This window comes from Canis lupus, chromosome 12 (genome assembly GCF_048164855.1).
Source record: "Canis lupus baileyi chromosome 12, mCanLup2.hap1, whole genome shotgun sequence".
Taxonomy (NCBI): domain Eukaryota; kingdom Metazoa; phylum Chordata; class Mammalia; order Carnivora; family Canidae; genus Canis; species Canis lupus.
The window spans coordinates 24,352,741-24,369,257 of record NC_132849.1 but is presented as its reverse complement, the minus strand read 5'-3'; positions in this window follow the sequence as shown (position 1 = coordinate 24,369,257).

Here is a 16,517-nt window from a genome sequence, read left to right as displayed (position 1 = left end):
GAAAGTTCACACAACCTTCTGTGTGGAGGACAGACTGGATATGGCACAGACTCTGGGCAGAGTCAAGTTAGAAAACTGATGGAGGAATTCACACAAGGAATGATGAAACTTGGAGCTGAATTCATAACAATAGAGACTATGGAAAGGAGGAAAAGACTTGATAGAAATAAGTAAGATAGAACTTGCACACCTTGGAGATAATATGGTAAATAAAAAGGGATATAAAAGTAAAACAAGGTTTGGTTTGAGGATTCTTATTGGAGGATACCATTCATGAGGAGAATACACTGGAACAGTTTAGATGAGGAACGTGAGTCACATTAGTTCAGAAACATGGGAAGTTTAAGAAGTTATGAATTCATGCAGAGCTTAGCTGCAGTATCCAAGTGATATAGGACAGTTTTCAGACCTCTGTTTCTTTCTTTTCACACCTCTGTTCCATCTATTTGGAATGCTTCCTGTTCCTCTCTTTCCCTCCCCCTGTACCTCCCCCTCAAACAAGCTTATATTTTCTGTTTTTAAGGTCATCTCGAATCCTGCTTTCTTTATGAAGACTTCCGTTGTCCTCTTACCTTCTCCCCTCTATGGTTCACTCCATCCCCATCCTTAGTGCCCTGGAAAAGCTAAGTCCTATCTCCCTTTTAGTCCTCATCACAGTGAATTGTCATTACATGTACCCATGATGGTCCTGGAATCCTGTGAGCTCTCCTTGAGGGTAGAGATCCACACCTCATTCAATACCTTTGTAACCTCAGCTCCTAACAGAGCTTGACACCTAAAGGGCACCCAATAAATGTTTATTCCTTAAATCTTTTTCTTACCTGGCATTCTATTCTCACATAAAGATACATTTATAGCTTTCTAAGTGAGGAAAGAGGGAATTAGACCTTGATGCTGCTCGTCTATTGATGGCTGTATCCCTGGGAAGTGGTGGAGCACGGTGGGTCTGTTTCTCACAGAGATTAGGAGGGGTCCTAAGAGGATTCTTAGGATAGAAAAGAACACTCTTCCAGTTCATTGCAATTCACTCCTCTGGTTTCAGTTCTCTGGTGCAGTGTGCTTGTCAGGCACACATAGTGACAGAGCCCTCAGGAGCAGAGTGGGCTGGAGAACTCATGGTTATTATACAAGGCTTCTCTCTGAACCTAGTCTAGGGAGACTCAGCCTGCCAATATCTATGATTACATGGTTATAGCTTAGTGGTAGCCTTCCCCTTACACAATTTCAATGTGGAACCTTAGTGATCTACAAGTTGGGAGTCCCAGTCCCACCTGGCTGTGGTGAGGATTGCCTTAAGAGGAGCCCACTAAACCCCCAAAACAAAACAAACCCAACCTGACCCTAATGTTAGCAGCACCTTGATTGGCCATAGCAAGTCGTGTCTATACAAAGTCTATTCTTGGATATTCTGTACCTAATGATCAAAGACATAGAAGTGAAAGCATGTACCCAGGCAATGAGCCTGCCCACATCCCCCCTTCTTCTAACTGGATTTAAGCTTTTGAAGATTAGACCACGAGCCAGCTCTGTCTTCCAATTTCTTCTCGAGGGGGCTGCAATCCTAGGGCTTTAAGTATAAGCTAAACCTGTTTTCTAGGTGGCCCCAAAATATGCCTACTTCTTCTTGTACCTTGGCCTCATGGCTAAGATTTGTTTCTCATAATCTATTGATCATCCTAGACTCAACTCAATTACCTTATTTTCTCTTACTGTGATAACTGCTTCAACCTGGCACTCTTGATGTGTTCTTGCCTTCCTGTTTTTGCTTGTATATTCTTAAGACTCTCACACTTTCTCCGACTGTTGTTAAAAAAACCCCCACCCTGTTCCTGGGGTTCTGTTAGATGACACCAGCCTTTATTTGCACTAGGATGTAGTCCCTGCTTATTTGCTCATCACTACTGCAGGACCCTGTAGCATGCGGAGCAGCTAGTGTCAACACTTGATCTCCTTTCCTTGTATACACAATGGCCACCATTTGTAGCTGACTCATTTACTACCCTGGAGTTTGTGGAATGAAGGTATATAAAAGAGCAGAGAGATTTGTTCTTGGAGGGAGCCAGGGAAGCCAGATCTGTTACTTCCTCCTTCCCAGACAATGCTAGGCAGAACCCAGAAGCCAGGCCATTTAGCTTAGGAGAACTAGAGAACATCCAAACTGGCAGATGCTCTGGAACTGCACTGTCAAGACCCAATAGCCAGGGCTTCAGGAAAAGGAGGCATGCAAAGACAATAGGAAAATGGAGAAACCAATTGGACCTGAATCAATATAGAGTAGAAGATATTCTGAGGGACAGATGTGTGGAATTAACCTTACTTGAAATGTATTTGCCAGGACCATGCTGAGAATCAGAGTATCACAAATTCACAGAACCTCAGGGCTGGGAAAATTGTGAGATGATAGTAAAGAAGCCCTTGGGGGCAAGGTGGGCAATGTAAAGAAGCGAATAAGTGAGGATGATGGCAGATGGTGAGTGGTAACCCCTGCACAGATAATTGGTACCATGCAGCAAGTTGGCCCAGTGCTGCAAGACCTACACACTTTTCAAGAGAATCCAGAAATCCAAATTTTATGTGAACTTTCATGATTTCTAAATGTTGTCAAGTAATTAAAATTGTTTTCAGACACAGCAAAATCAAAACATATATGTGGGCTGGATGTAGCCTCCAATTTAAATGGATCTTCTATTTTTGAGGTGATAAGAGAGGAGGCCCAGGGAAGTAGATAGATTTCTCAAGATCCAATAATTGTAGGAGAGGAGGTAACTGATGGCTCAGTGTACTGTCTGCTCTGCCTTCCTCCCTTTTTCTCTCTCCTGTTCCAATCTAACACCTTGTGGAGATGTAGGGAACATAAGGCATTTGACCCTCTCTCCAACCAATGCAATGGAATGGGAACAGAGACCCTTTGTTGCTTCTTGACTTCCTGTTGGCTTGCTCCTTCCTTGAGAGGTTCACCCTCCTGTTCAGTGCAGTGAGAGTGGAAAGAGACTGGATCGCATTCTATCTCAGGCTTAGCTCCTAACCTTGTAGCCTTGGCAAATTCTGTTTTTTGGACCTCAATCTCTTTGTAGATACAATGAGGCTGTCAGTCTGGTAACCTTCAAGTTTCTTAAGTGAACCCAAACTTGCTTTAAATATCTTTTAAATGCTTATTCTGTTAGTACTTCCTCCTGCTCCATCCTCCTCCCCCAGCATCTATCACATATCCTGAGTACCTAGTACCCTCATGCTGCTCCCCAAAGCCTGGAGTTTACCATTTAAATAAAATTGTTCCAATGGTCTGCAGTGATCTACATTATCTGACCCCTGTTATGGGATTTTCTCAAATTCTATTCCTCTAGGTATTCCTCAAAGGCACCCTGAATGTAAAATTGTAAAATGGTGACGTTGCTTGAAAAAGAAATTGACAGTTCCTCAAAATGTCAAACAGAGTTACCATATGACCCAACAATTTAACTCCTAGGTATGCACCCAAGAGAAATTAAAACATATGTCCACACAAAAACTTGTATACAGGTATTCATAGCAGCATTGTTCATAATAGCAAGAAATGCAAATGACCCAAATGTCCATCACCTCATGAAGGACTAAAGAAAATGTGGTATATCCCTGGAAGGAATATAATTAGATAATAACTTATTAAGAATGAAGTATTAATACACGCTAGAACATGGATTAACCTTGGAAACTATGCTAAATGAAAGGAGCCAGTTGCAAAAGATCACATATTGTATGAATCTGCTTATATGAAATGTTCAGAATGAACAAAATCTCCAGAGACAGAAGGTAGATTAGTGGTTGCCAAGGGCTAGGGTGTTGTTGTTGGGGTTTCTGTGTGTGGGTGGAGGAGACTGGTGGAGGAGAATGAGAGAATGACTGCTAATAGTTATATGGAATTTTTTTGGGTGATGAAAATGTAAAATTGGTCATGAGGATGATTTTACAACTCTGTGAATATGCTAAAAATCATTAAATTGTGTACTTTAAATAGGTCAATTGTATATGTAAATGATATTTCAATAAAACTGTCCAAAAAGGTAAAATGAAAAAAAAAAAAACCCCTAAAACCCAAAAAGGTAAAATGATAAATGTTTACAAAGGGCTTTTGCATATGTTATCTCATCATTTCCCTAAGTGACCAGGACAGTATATGATAGAAACGTGGGATCACTTCCATGGTGCAGAAGAGAAACCCAAGTTTCAAGTTTAGCCATATATCCAAGGTCACTCCACTGGTAACTGAATCACCCAAAATGCTGCCTGTGTTCTCCTATAGGATTTTGATGGATTCCTGTCTCACATTTAGATCTTTCATCCGTTTTTGAGATTATCTTTGTGTATGGTATAAAAGAGCAGTCTAGTTTCATTCTTCTGCACATGGCTGTCCAATTTTCCCAGCACTATTTATTGAAGACACTGTCTTTTTTTCCATTGGATGTTCTTTCCTGCTTTGTCAAAGATTAGTTGACCATATAGTTGAGTGTCTATTTCTGGGTTCTCTATCCTGTTCCATTGATCTATGTGTCTGTTTTTTGCCAGTACCATGCTGTCTTGATGATCACACCTTTGTAATATAGCTTGAAGTCAGGCATTGTGATGCCCCCAGTTTTGGTTTTCTTTTTTCAACATTTCTCTAGCTATTCAGGGTCTTTTCTGGTTCCACAAAAATCTTAGGATTATTTTTTCCAGCTCTTTGAAAAATGTCAGTGGTATTTTGATAGGAATTTCATTGAATGTGTAGATTTTGTCTGAGTGGCATAGACACTTTAACAGTATTTATTCTTCCAATCCACAAGCATGGAATATTTTTCCATTCTTTGTGTCTTCCTCAATTTCTTTCATAAGTGTTCGGTAGTTTTTACAGTACAGATCCTTTTTACCTCTTTGGTTAGGTTTATTCCTAGGTATCTTATGGTTTTTGGTACAATTGTAAATGGGATCAATTCCTTAATTTCTCTTTCTTCAGTCTCATTGTTCATGTATAGAAATGCAACTCATGTTTGTGCATTGATTTTGTAACCTGCCACATTGCTGAATTCCTGTTTGAGTTCTAACAATTTTGGGGTGGAGGCTTTTGAATATTCCATGTACAATATCATGTCATCCTCAAAGAGTGAGAGTTTGACTTCTTCTTTGCCAATTTGAATGCTTTTTATTCCTTTTTGTTGCCTGATTGCTGAGGCTAGGACTTCTAGTACAATGTTGAACAACAGTGGTGAGAGTGGGCATCCCTGTCATGTTCCTGACCTTAAGGGAAAGCTCTCAGTTTTTCCCCATTGAGAATGATATTCACTGTGGGCTTTTCATAGATGACTTATATGATATTGTGGAATATTCCCTCTATCTGTACACTTTGAAGAATTTAATCAAGAAAGGATGTTGTATTTTGTCAAACACTTTTTCTGCATCAATTGAGATCATACGGTTTTTGTTTTTTTTCTTTTATTAATGTGATCTATCACATTGATTGGTTTTTGAATATTGGACCACCCTTGTATCCTAGGAATAAATCCCACTTGGTCATGGTGAATAATCCTTTTAATATACTGTTGGGTCCTATTGGCTAGTACCTTGGTATTTTGACATCTGTGTTCATTAGGAATATTGGTCTGTAATTCTCCTTTTTAGTGGGGTCTTTGTCTGGTTTGGGGATCAAGGTAATTCTGGCTTCATAGAACAAGTTCGGAAGTTTTCCTTTCATTTCTATTTTTTGAAATAGCTTCAGTAGAGTAAGTAATATTTCTTCTTTAAATGTTTGGTAGAATTCCCTTGGGAAGCCACCTGGCCCTGGACCAGGATCTTTTTGGGAGATTTTTTATTACTGCTTTAATTTCCTTGCTGGTTATGGGTCTGTTCAGGTTTTCTAGTTCTTCCTATTTCAGTTATTAAGTAACTTATTCAAAGACATACTTTTTGGTTAATTAATATACCTTAAACATTTTCAGTATAAAGAGAGATTCATAAACAAAAGCATTTTATCCCATAACAAATACTGTCCTATAGCTCATAAAACAGAGAGCCATCTTTGAAGGGAGCCATCAGCTCCAACATCCATTCATCTTCTATTCACAGGGAACTCAGCTTTTGTCTCCCGTGGAAACAGTGGTAGGATAATAGATGGTGGTTTCTGCCTTGTGGGGCTCATGATTTTGTTGGGGAAACAGCAATCACTCAAATAACTGAGTGGACTGCAGTTAGAACTTAAAAACAGTGTGAGGAAGAAAAAGAACCAGCCATTTTGAGGAGGATGTGTGATTTCATTAGCATCTTCCTGAGAAAATGAGATTTCAGTTGAGAACTGAAGTATAAGTAGGAGTCACTGAATGAGGGGATTGAGAATTTGGATGAAGAGCATTCTAGCTAGAGGAACTAGCTCATTCCAAAAATGAAATGAAGATTAGCCTATCTGAGAAACTGAAACAAGCCTAGTAAGGCTGAAGTATGGTGAGGGCAATGGTCTTGGGATTCTCAGAGGCTCCCTTTTATCTGGAGGCTGCCATCCTCCTAGCATGAGGTGGAGCAGAAATTATTATTCTCCTTCTGATCAGAATCCATGCAATGAACTCTCATTAAAAAACTTGACAGAATTTCCAGAAAGAAAAAAAACTTCAATTTTTCAATTATGAAATATTAGTTTTAATTATATTATTGAATCTTGGGATGTTTAAAAATAAGACCAAGGGAGTACATTGAAAATACTGGAAAATTAGTTATGGCTGATTGCATTTTTCAACTAACTTTAATAAACAGAGTGGGATTGAAATAAATGAAAATATTGCTATATCATGTCAAAAAACAGTAGTACTGTAATGCGGACAATTTGATGATCTGAGAAATCTATGTGACATAATAGTATCTATGCCCAAAGTGTAGTGGAGATTAGCAGTTGTAGTCAGGGTCCTGGTGGGAAACAGACCACTTACTTCAAAGGCTAACTCAGGAGTTTAATGAAAGGAATATTTATAGCAGTGCACACCAAGTTAAGGGAACCCACAAGAGATGGGCAGATGATGACACACCCAAGGACTAGTGGGAAATCAGTGCCACACATAGACCTGAAGAGACATGGATGTACTGACTGTATTTTCTTATTTTCTGTATTATTTATATTATGGCATCTGAGGCCTTGATCCTGGAGCAATTGCACCTCCAAGGGCTGATTTCTAGAGACAGCAAAAGACTCTCCCGCCTTTAATAGGCAAACAAACCAATCCAGAGCTTGTACACAACCATCAGCTCAAATTCTTACTTACCAAGCCAATATTTCCCCTCTTGGAAATTCACCCCCTTCCCTTCCAGGGCCAGGTAATAAACAACTAAGGACCATCCCTAGAGCTCAGAGCATGTTGAAATTATTCAAGGTCTCCAATCCTAAATTTACTTAGCATGCCTATCTTGCCTCACCCCAACTTCTGTGAAAACCCCAGTGAGGTTTCTGGGCCATCCCTTGCCCTCACTCTCGTGACCTGCTGACCTATTCTGTTCTTCCCCCATCTGGCCCTGTGTGGTGTGTATTGCCTTCTGTTTCTAAGGATCTGTAAGTATAAACTTCTCTCATGGCAGTTATTTCCATGTCCCCATGTCTTACAATACTTGATTAAAATAAGTTCCAAACACATTTTAAGCGTGACTCGTAAGGAGTTATTCTTGGAATCTATGGAGAGTTACAGCCACTGAAGAGGGGCCATTCAACAGGAACCATGGATTTATGGAGGGGGTTGCAGCTCCTGTCAAGCTACAAATAGTCTGAGAGTCAGGAGAATAAATACCCAACCTCTCTTTTCCTCCTCTCTGATCTGCTGGCTGGGCTTCTTACAAACAAATGTCAAATTAAAGCCAAGGCCCAATGAAGTCCAGGTGATAAAGACTTGTAGAGGTCTGTTCCTTTGGCGCAGAGCAGGACAGAGAACGGTGGAAAATGAATGAAGAGGTAGCACACGGGTGAAGAACCTGTCAGTGGCTATCTCATGAATTCCAGCCATGAAGGCTGTTCTTGCAACAGTAGCACCAAAGGGATTTTGAACATAGCATAGATTTGGCACATGGAAGTGCATTGAAAAGAACAAAACTCATTGTCAATTTAAATGAGCCCTAATGCTCCCTTAATCTCCATTGATGAGCTATATTGTGGAAAAGTCACGGACAGTGCAACTATTTCACCAGTATTTCCATCTCCAATCACTCATATTTCTGATCCACCTTGTTACCTTTCCAGAGCACTAGTCAGATGATGTGACTTACTTCTTCAAAAATTTGCAAGGGCTGCCCGTTGCCTTAAGAAGCAGGATCACTGATGTGCTCCACCTGCCTGGTCCTGCACTCAAGACTCATGCTTAGCCTTTCCACCCCTTCCCATTTGTTTTCCTTGTCCTTGCACACTGAATTCCTCTTTATTCCTTAAGCATGTTGAACTCTTTCAAAGTGCAGAATTCTGAAAACCTTTGCATATGCTGTGCCTACCGTTCAACTTATTTTTTCTAATCTTTGCCTGATAAACTCCTTTAATGATTTAGCTCAAATACCACCTCCCCCATAACATCACTACTCTTTTCCCTTCCCATAATAAACAGTCACTCCCCCCCTTCCTCCATAGTACTTTGCTCAAACATCTATTAACAGTGCATACAGCCTTGTATTATTTAACTAATCAGCTTTTCTTTCTTTCCTGTTTGTTAGGAGGTTTAAGCTTGTGTCATTATACCCAACAGAGCTGTAGGGGACTCAAGAGTTATTTAGTTGAATAAATAGACGAGTGAATTAGTGAGTGACTCAATTCACATTTATTTATGAAATAGTCCAACTCCACTAGGAAATTGGAGATTTAGTTGGGGATTTGGAGATCAAGAAGGAGGGAAAGGAGACAAGTAATTGAGTATTTTTAGTGTAGTGCTGGCTGCTGGTAGACTGCCATCTCTCAACATTCATGAGCTGGAAGGCCCCAGGGATTGAGAAAGGGACAACTCAAGGATGGGAGTAAAGTATAGGGAGAGAACCAAGAAGAGGCCAAAAAAAGAGGATGTACACTGCTTAAGGCAGTGATGTTCAAGCTTCAAGTACTACTTAAACATTTTTACCACAGTTGTGTACCACTAGTGTGCTATTAATATTTTTCTTTAAATTAACATACTTTAAAAATATTAATTAAAAAAGCCTACTTGCTACCATAATGGAAAACCAGTATGTCTTTTTTTATAGTTGCTCATTCTGCTTTATTTATTTATTTTAATTTAAATTTGATTAGCCAACATATAGTACATCATTAGTTTTCAGCTGTAGTGTTCAGTAATTTATCAGTTGCATACAATACCCACGGCTTATCACATCATGTGCCCTCCTTAATGCCCATCATTCCATTACCCCATTCCCTCACCAACCTCCCCTCTAGCAATCCCTTAGTTTATTTCCTAGAGTTAAGAGTCTTTTATGGTTTGTCTCCCTCTCTGATTTCTTCTCATTCAAAAACCAGTATGTCTTGCCCAAATCAGCAGGTAATGATAAAAATAAACATAGAAAAGCAGAGCCTTATTGCTAATTTCAAGCTGGACACTGCTACCTACTGAAATTCAGAGCCTGAGACCTAAGCCCTCTTACTTAAAAAGATAATCTGGCAAGCCTTAGGAGGTATTAAGAACATATATGTACTAAACTAATACTTTCTCCTGTAAATGATCAGAAAACTTAAATGTAAATTGAGAAGAATGACTCTCATAGTGGGAGTCAAAGGCTTTCTAGTTCCCTGGCCACATGCCGTAAAGTCAACTTGTGAGCATACACGTTCTGGATCATGCTGCTCCTGGGTGGTCACTGCCCTTCTCTCTAAGCCAAGGTTAATAGGCTTCTCTAGAAACCTCACCACTGATGATACTGTTTCTATGTAAAAAGACATTCCTCATACCCCTGCAGCAGTTTCCTAAGGAACTTTCTGAAAAGAGGAATAGTCAGAAGATACTTTTTGGTTTCCAGCTCCTAGACCTAGCCGAAGTCCTTTGTCTTCCATGAGCTTCATTTTCTTTAACTGTGAAGTGTGCTTGATGATACCCGTCCAATTGTATTCACAATGCCAAATTAGCAAGTACACCTAAAGTGCTGTACAAAATGTGTTGAATTAGCAATTGGCAGCAGGCAGCACATAGGAAATATTATTTGTTAGTTTTGGATTGTTGATTTGAGTGACTATCTGGAAATTATATAGAAACTTTCACAATCATTTATTTATTTACTATTAAGTATTAGATGCGTACAGTTGAGCACATACCCATCTTCAAGATGTGATAGTGGTTAACATTTTATCATATTTGCTGCAGATTGGTTTTTAAGAACCACTATCTTCAAGTTATAATTAGAGCTTTCTTTGTATTCAGCCTAACTACGTTTTTTTCTCTCTCTATAAAATATTTTATACATTTGCTATGTACATATTAAGTCATAGACATTTTAGATTATTTTACTTTGTATGTTTTTGTTTTAGATTTTATTTATTTATTTAAGAGAGACACAGAGAGAGAGGCAGAGACACAGGCAGAAGGAGAAGCAGGGAGGAGTAGAAGGAGGCAGAAGGCAGGGAGAAGGAGCATGCAGGAAGCCCAATATCGGACTCGATCCTGGGAATCCAGGATCAATGCTCTGAGCCAAAGGCAGACACTTTAACCACTGAGCCACCCAGGCATCCCACTTTGTATGTTTTTAAAACTTAAATAAGTAATATACATTGCATATACTATTTTGCTACGTGCCTTTTTCATTCAAAATTTTATTTTTGAAATTTATCCATATTCTCTATTTATCTGTAATGTATTATAAGTGCTACATATTATTCCATGTACAAATATACTGTGTTACTTATGTAATCTCAAATAATGGAAACCCACCACTCCATTCTTTACTATAACAGATATGCAGAGTGTATACCCAGAATATTGCTACTCTATTTATTTCTAGTGTGTGTATTTTAGTGGAATTGCTAAATATTGTATATATGCCTTTAAGTTAATCACATATTGCCAAGTTGTTTTCCAATTATGATAATCTGTGCCTTTTTCTATGAGTATATCAAGAGAAGAGGTATACTCTGAGTGGTGGTAACAGGTAAGGGAAGTGGGAGGCATTGATGGGTAGATAAATTCTTGTGACAAGAGCCTTCCGCTGATTCTTCTTGGTCTCCCAATAAGCATCTTCTACTATGGCTATTAGTTCTTATATTTTCCCTTTCCTGCATGTATTAAACTACCATGAGATTTCATCTTGGCTTCTGCTCAGATGGTCACAGGTGTACTGAATTCCCAGCTGCAACACTTCCTCACTACATGAAGACAACTTTTGGAATAATGGGAACAGTTAAGTTCCATAGGCACATAACCAATTGCGGATGTTACATTAGAAATCTATTTCTTAACATGGTATCAACCCTACTCTGTAACAAGGGGAATCCAGGTATTTTCCGCAGGGCTCTTCAACCAAAGAAGCTACCTGTACTTATTGTTCTATAGAGAATAATTTTTCACTGTCAGAATAATAAAATGCATTTAGTATTCAGAATCAGGATTGCTCTCTACTGTCTCACCCCCACCCCCATGTCACTTAATGGTCATAACTCCAGACCTTTGGGGAATCTTTTATCTTTGCTCTACATTAGTAGTTCTTGATCTTCGTTGCACACTGGAGCCATCTTGGGAGATTTTAAAAATATATATTTATGGACAAGTCCCATTGCTGGAAATTCTGATTTAATTGGTTTGGAGTATGGCCTGGGTATGGGGAGTTTTAAGAAATTTCTGGATGATTCAAATAGGGAGCCAGCACTGAGAACCACTTTTTTAGAGTTTCACATTTTCTCTTGTGGCTAAGTTCCACATTATTATCTCTTCCACAATATCTTACAAAACATTTTGATTTCTCTTGCTTTGTTTCTTATAATGAAGCACAATGTTTCATATGGAACATTTTCCCCAACAAAATGACAACACCTCTGCCTTTGAATTTTCTTTAGTTCCTATCCCAGCTCTGTGTACATAGTAGGCACTTAATGAGTATCCAGTGGGTCAATGTTCTGGAGATCACAGAGTAGCATCCATTCTCTTCTTCCTTCCAGTTGGAGCAAGCCTCCCATTCCAGAGGGAGCGGAAAGCCAGAAGGTCAAGAAGATAAATTGGTTTTGAGAATGTCAACATGAAAAATGAGAAAACTACTTTTAACAGTTGGAAACCTATTTAAACTCCTAATCCTCTATTAAACCTGTTTGAAGACAGCCTGGAGAAACTGATGCTATAGATACTTCCATTTACCATCCAGATGTACAAAATAAATAATGGAATTTGAATCAGCTGGAGAAGCTGCTGAGCCCTAACACCTGATGAGATTCTTTTATTCATTTTTCCCCTGGGAAAACTAATTACAGCAAACTGTTTCATCAAACTGTCCTGGAGAGTGGTTGTATTTGGTAGTCCCACTCTTGGAGAGAGGGAGTTTACTTGATAAAAGGCTATGATCTCAATTCCATTACATTAAGGTAACAGAAACCAATTGCATGTGTGTGGTGGTCATAGGGGCTGTTGTTATAAATAAGCCTACAGGAGAAGGAAAATATAACTGTTTAAAGAACCCTTGACCCAATCTTCAAAAGCTTTATGTGTATAATTGTTAGAAACGGTTTATTGTTATATGTACTTGACACTACGTTGGCAGGTTTCAGATACATGTTTTTTTTTTTTTTCCCTTAAATTTTCACAGTAATGTTGAAAGGGAGAGAACAGTAGAAATAAACAGACTCAGAAGTTACTTGTTCAAAGTTGCATAGGTGTTCAGTGTGAGAACAGACATAAGATTTCAGCTAATTTATTTGTTTTTCACCTTTTATTATGGTGAAAAAAAAAAGCCCAGAGCTTTCTTAGGAATATAGTACATGTGTAAATTTTGTTCTTTTAAGCTATACAAAGGTATATGTGGATTAAAATCCCTGACTAAAGAACAGTGAATCAAATGAGCACCACCCAGAGGGTACCAGTGAGGGCAGGGCTTTTGTGACCCATGCTTTTTCTTTTTTTCTTTTTCTTTTTCTTTTTCTTTTTCTTTTTCTTTTTCTTTTTCTTTTTCTTTTTCTTTTTTTTTTTTTTTCCTTTGGGACCTGAGGCACTGAGGGAAGGAGATCTCATTTCTACTGGACACTAACCCGGACACTGCATTTGATTCTGCTCCTGGTGTTTGCACTTATTGCAATACAGCTCCTGTCTTGGCGATGGCTGCTTCAAAGTGCCTGCTACATTTTGTCACCATCATTGGGCTTTGCTTTATCCCTGTTCCCTCATACCTGGATTACAGCATTAGTCTTCATGTCGGGTCCCTTGATTTCATTTTCTCCCTCTTCTTCATTCTCAGGCCAGAGACTTCTCTTTTTAATGCCACTCGCTCTCTCTGGGTCCCTCACCTGCTTCCAAACCTGCACTGGCTCCTGTCACATCTCATTGCTCTGACTCACCTGCAGGTTCCTTTTCTTCTCCGTACATAGTAGCCACCTCCCAGGTGTGCCTTCTGTTTCAGTCTGCCAGGTTCACACTCTGTATTTTCTGCCTTTGTTATTCCTTCCATCTTCTCCCTTCATTTCTGGACACTCCTCATTTCTTTCTCCTCTGCACATAAAAGTCCTACATGTTTCCAATTTCTATTACACAAAGGTTCCTTTGCTGATCCATCCCTCACTCTTAGAATTTGTTCCTAAATATTCTGTCTTCTATTGTTCCTCATGGTTCTCATTTGTGTTCCTGGTATGTTTCCCATAGTGCTGAGCAATCAGTAGACAGTCAATGAACTTCCAGTATTTGCTGGGAAACAGGGAGAAGGTGAGGTAACATGTGTTGTAAACCTATGAGATTTCCTTCAATTCAGGAAGAAAAACAAACAAACAAAGATAATTACATCTGGAATGATTTTATGCTGCTAGTCAGTGTTTCAGAAAATGTTCCTCTTCAAGGATAGCTTATCAGCCTAAAGACAGATGACGGAATATGTTGATCTGTTTATTCATTTGGTCAGTCATCCGTGCTCCTTTGTCTTCCAGAACATGAGGCCAATTGACCCAGTATTCCTTACATAGTGCATCATTTCCACACTGATTTGAAATAATCCTTTTATCATCCACTAACATCTCATTTGTCCGAGTTAGTATCTTTCTGTGTTAGCACTCCAGTAGCTATTTGACTTGGTTCAATAACTGTTAGAGAAAAAAAAAATTCCTGTAGTTTTTCTTATTTTTAAGAATATTCTTGGCTCTATTCATCCATTAATTTTTGAGATAAAAATTCAAATTTACTATGACAAGTTAAAAAATTCTATTCAGGTTTTGATTAGAATTTTATTAAAACTGTACATTAATTTGAGGGAGAGTTAACGTCATCACTTACAATAACCTCCTTTGAGAACATAGTTCGTGTCAGTGTTTATTCAAGATTTCTTTTATACTTTCAGACACACAAATATTTAGTTTTCTCATTTGTAAAGTGGAGACAATAGAATCTACCTCGTAGATATTGTGAAGGTTGTGATGACAGCCATAGAACCCAAATACGCCCTGTACATATTAAGTATTCAGTAAATGTGAACTTTCATGATGTTTATCAGAGTGAAGATGATGTCTCTTAGTAAAGAATGATCATTTGCTTTTATAGTACCTGCATATTTCTCATTCACCCTAAGTGCTTAATACCCTTATTGTGAGCAGATCATTTATTTTTCATATGATGATTTACAGCTGGTTACTGCTAGCAAAGAGAGAAACATTTTACTTTATTAAACACTTATTTTTAGCTGGACAACTTACTGAACTCTTATGGGTTCCATTAGTTTTCAGTGGATGCACCTGTATTTTCTAGGCAAAAACTGCAACAGCAGCAAAAATACAATGAAATAAAATTGATATTTTCAATAGTTCTATTTCTTAACCCACTTTGTTTTTTACATTTTATTTCATTGACCTGAATTTATAGATCAATGTTAAGTGATGGTGATGATGAGGGTAGGGATTCTCATTTTATCCTGCTGAGAATGTACTATTTGATGCACAAAGGAGTACATATTGTACAGCTTATGAGTGGAATATTAAGAGCTTTGCTTTTAGGAGGGGAGAGTATCCTGTGTTCAGATAAATTAGGATAATCTACTAAATTTAAGCAATTTTGCCTATTACAAGACTTTTTGCAAGCAGTAGGCACTGTGTACCTAAGGGTAAGACTATAGACTGCCGAATTTCTCGAACACATCTGACACATATTTGACCCTTTTCTTTCATTGCACATGTGTCAGTATCTCCTAAAGCAGTGTCTTGTTATATACCAGTTTGGGCATCATCGCCCTGATGATTGACTCCTCTGTTGAGAGGTGCACTGAAATGGGCAAGCTTTACAATTCTTACAAAGAGCCTTACTCCTAACATAGAAAAAAACGTGGAAGTAAACTTTAATAAATGGCTGAGATCTAATGAAAGCTTTCAGGGTGAAATAGTCAAAAGCATAGATTCTGGAGTCGCACTACCTGGGCTTAAGTCCCAGGCCATCTCTTGTCAGTTGTGACAAAAAGTCACAACTTTAAAAAGTCAAAGCAGGTATTTGACTTTTTAACACCATCCTCAACTATACAATGGGGATAGTAATTTTACCTATTTCATTGATTAGCAATGAGGCTCAAATGAATGAATGAGCAAGGCCTGAATATAGTAGGAACTATATTATCATTTATTAGACATTAAATAAAAATAGAATAATGCATCTAGCCCCACAGGATGAGATCCTTAGGTATTTTCCCATAATAATGAACAAGTTAGAACCCCTGTATTCTGGGTATCACTTCATCCTTCCCCCTCCATCTTCATCCAGAGAAAAAGAAAGGAGCAGGAATATGCTAGATTCCCTGTGTAAGTCATCCCTGCAAATCAAGACCACCTTGCTTGAAATGAGTGACAGGAATTGCCCAGACAGGAATCTGGACTAGCTGACAGAATGAAAAAAATTTCCATTTGATCCAAGGTTATCCTGTATGGACTTTCTGTCCTCGGGCAAGGGGCTTTACCAAGTTGGAAGCCTAGCATTTCTTTTTTTTTTTTTTTAAAGATTTTTAAAAATTTATTTATTTATTTATGATAGTCACAGAGAGAGAGAGAGAGAGAGAGAGAGGCAGAGACACAGGCAGAGGGAGAAGCAGGCTCCATGCACCAGGGAGCCCGACATGGGATTCGATCCCGGGTCTCCAGGATCGCGCCCTGGGCCAAAGGCAGGCGCCAAACCGCTGTGCCACCCAGGGATCCCAGAAACCTAGCATTTCTTATCATAATTTTGAGTATTTGTCTTTGCTCTTTACTTTATTTGCTTTAATATTCTAGAACTTTATTTGGAGAGGAATTTTGTTTTCAAAGTAGTCACTTCTTTTACTTATCCTACTGTCCCCCCCACCCCCCCCCGGGATTTATGTTTGTTCTTCTACTTATTTTCTTCTTAATTCCTTTCTCTTGCTTTCTTTACTATTTCATCTTT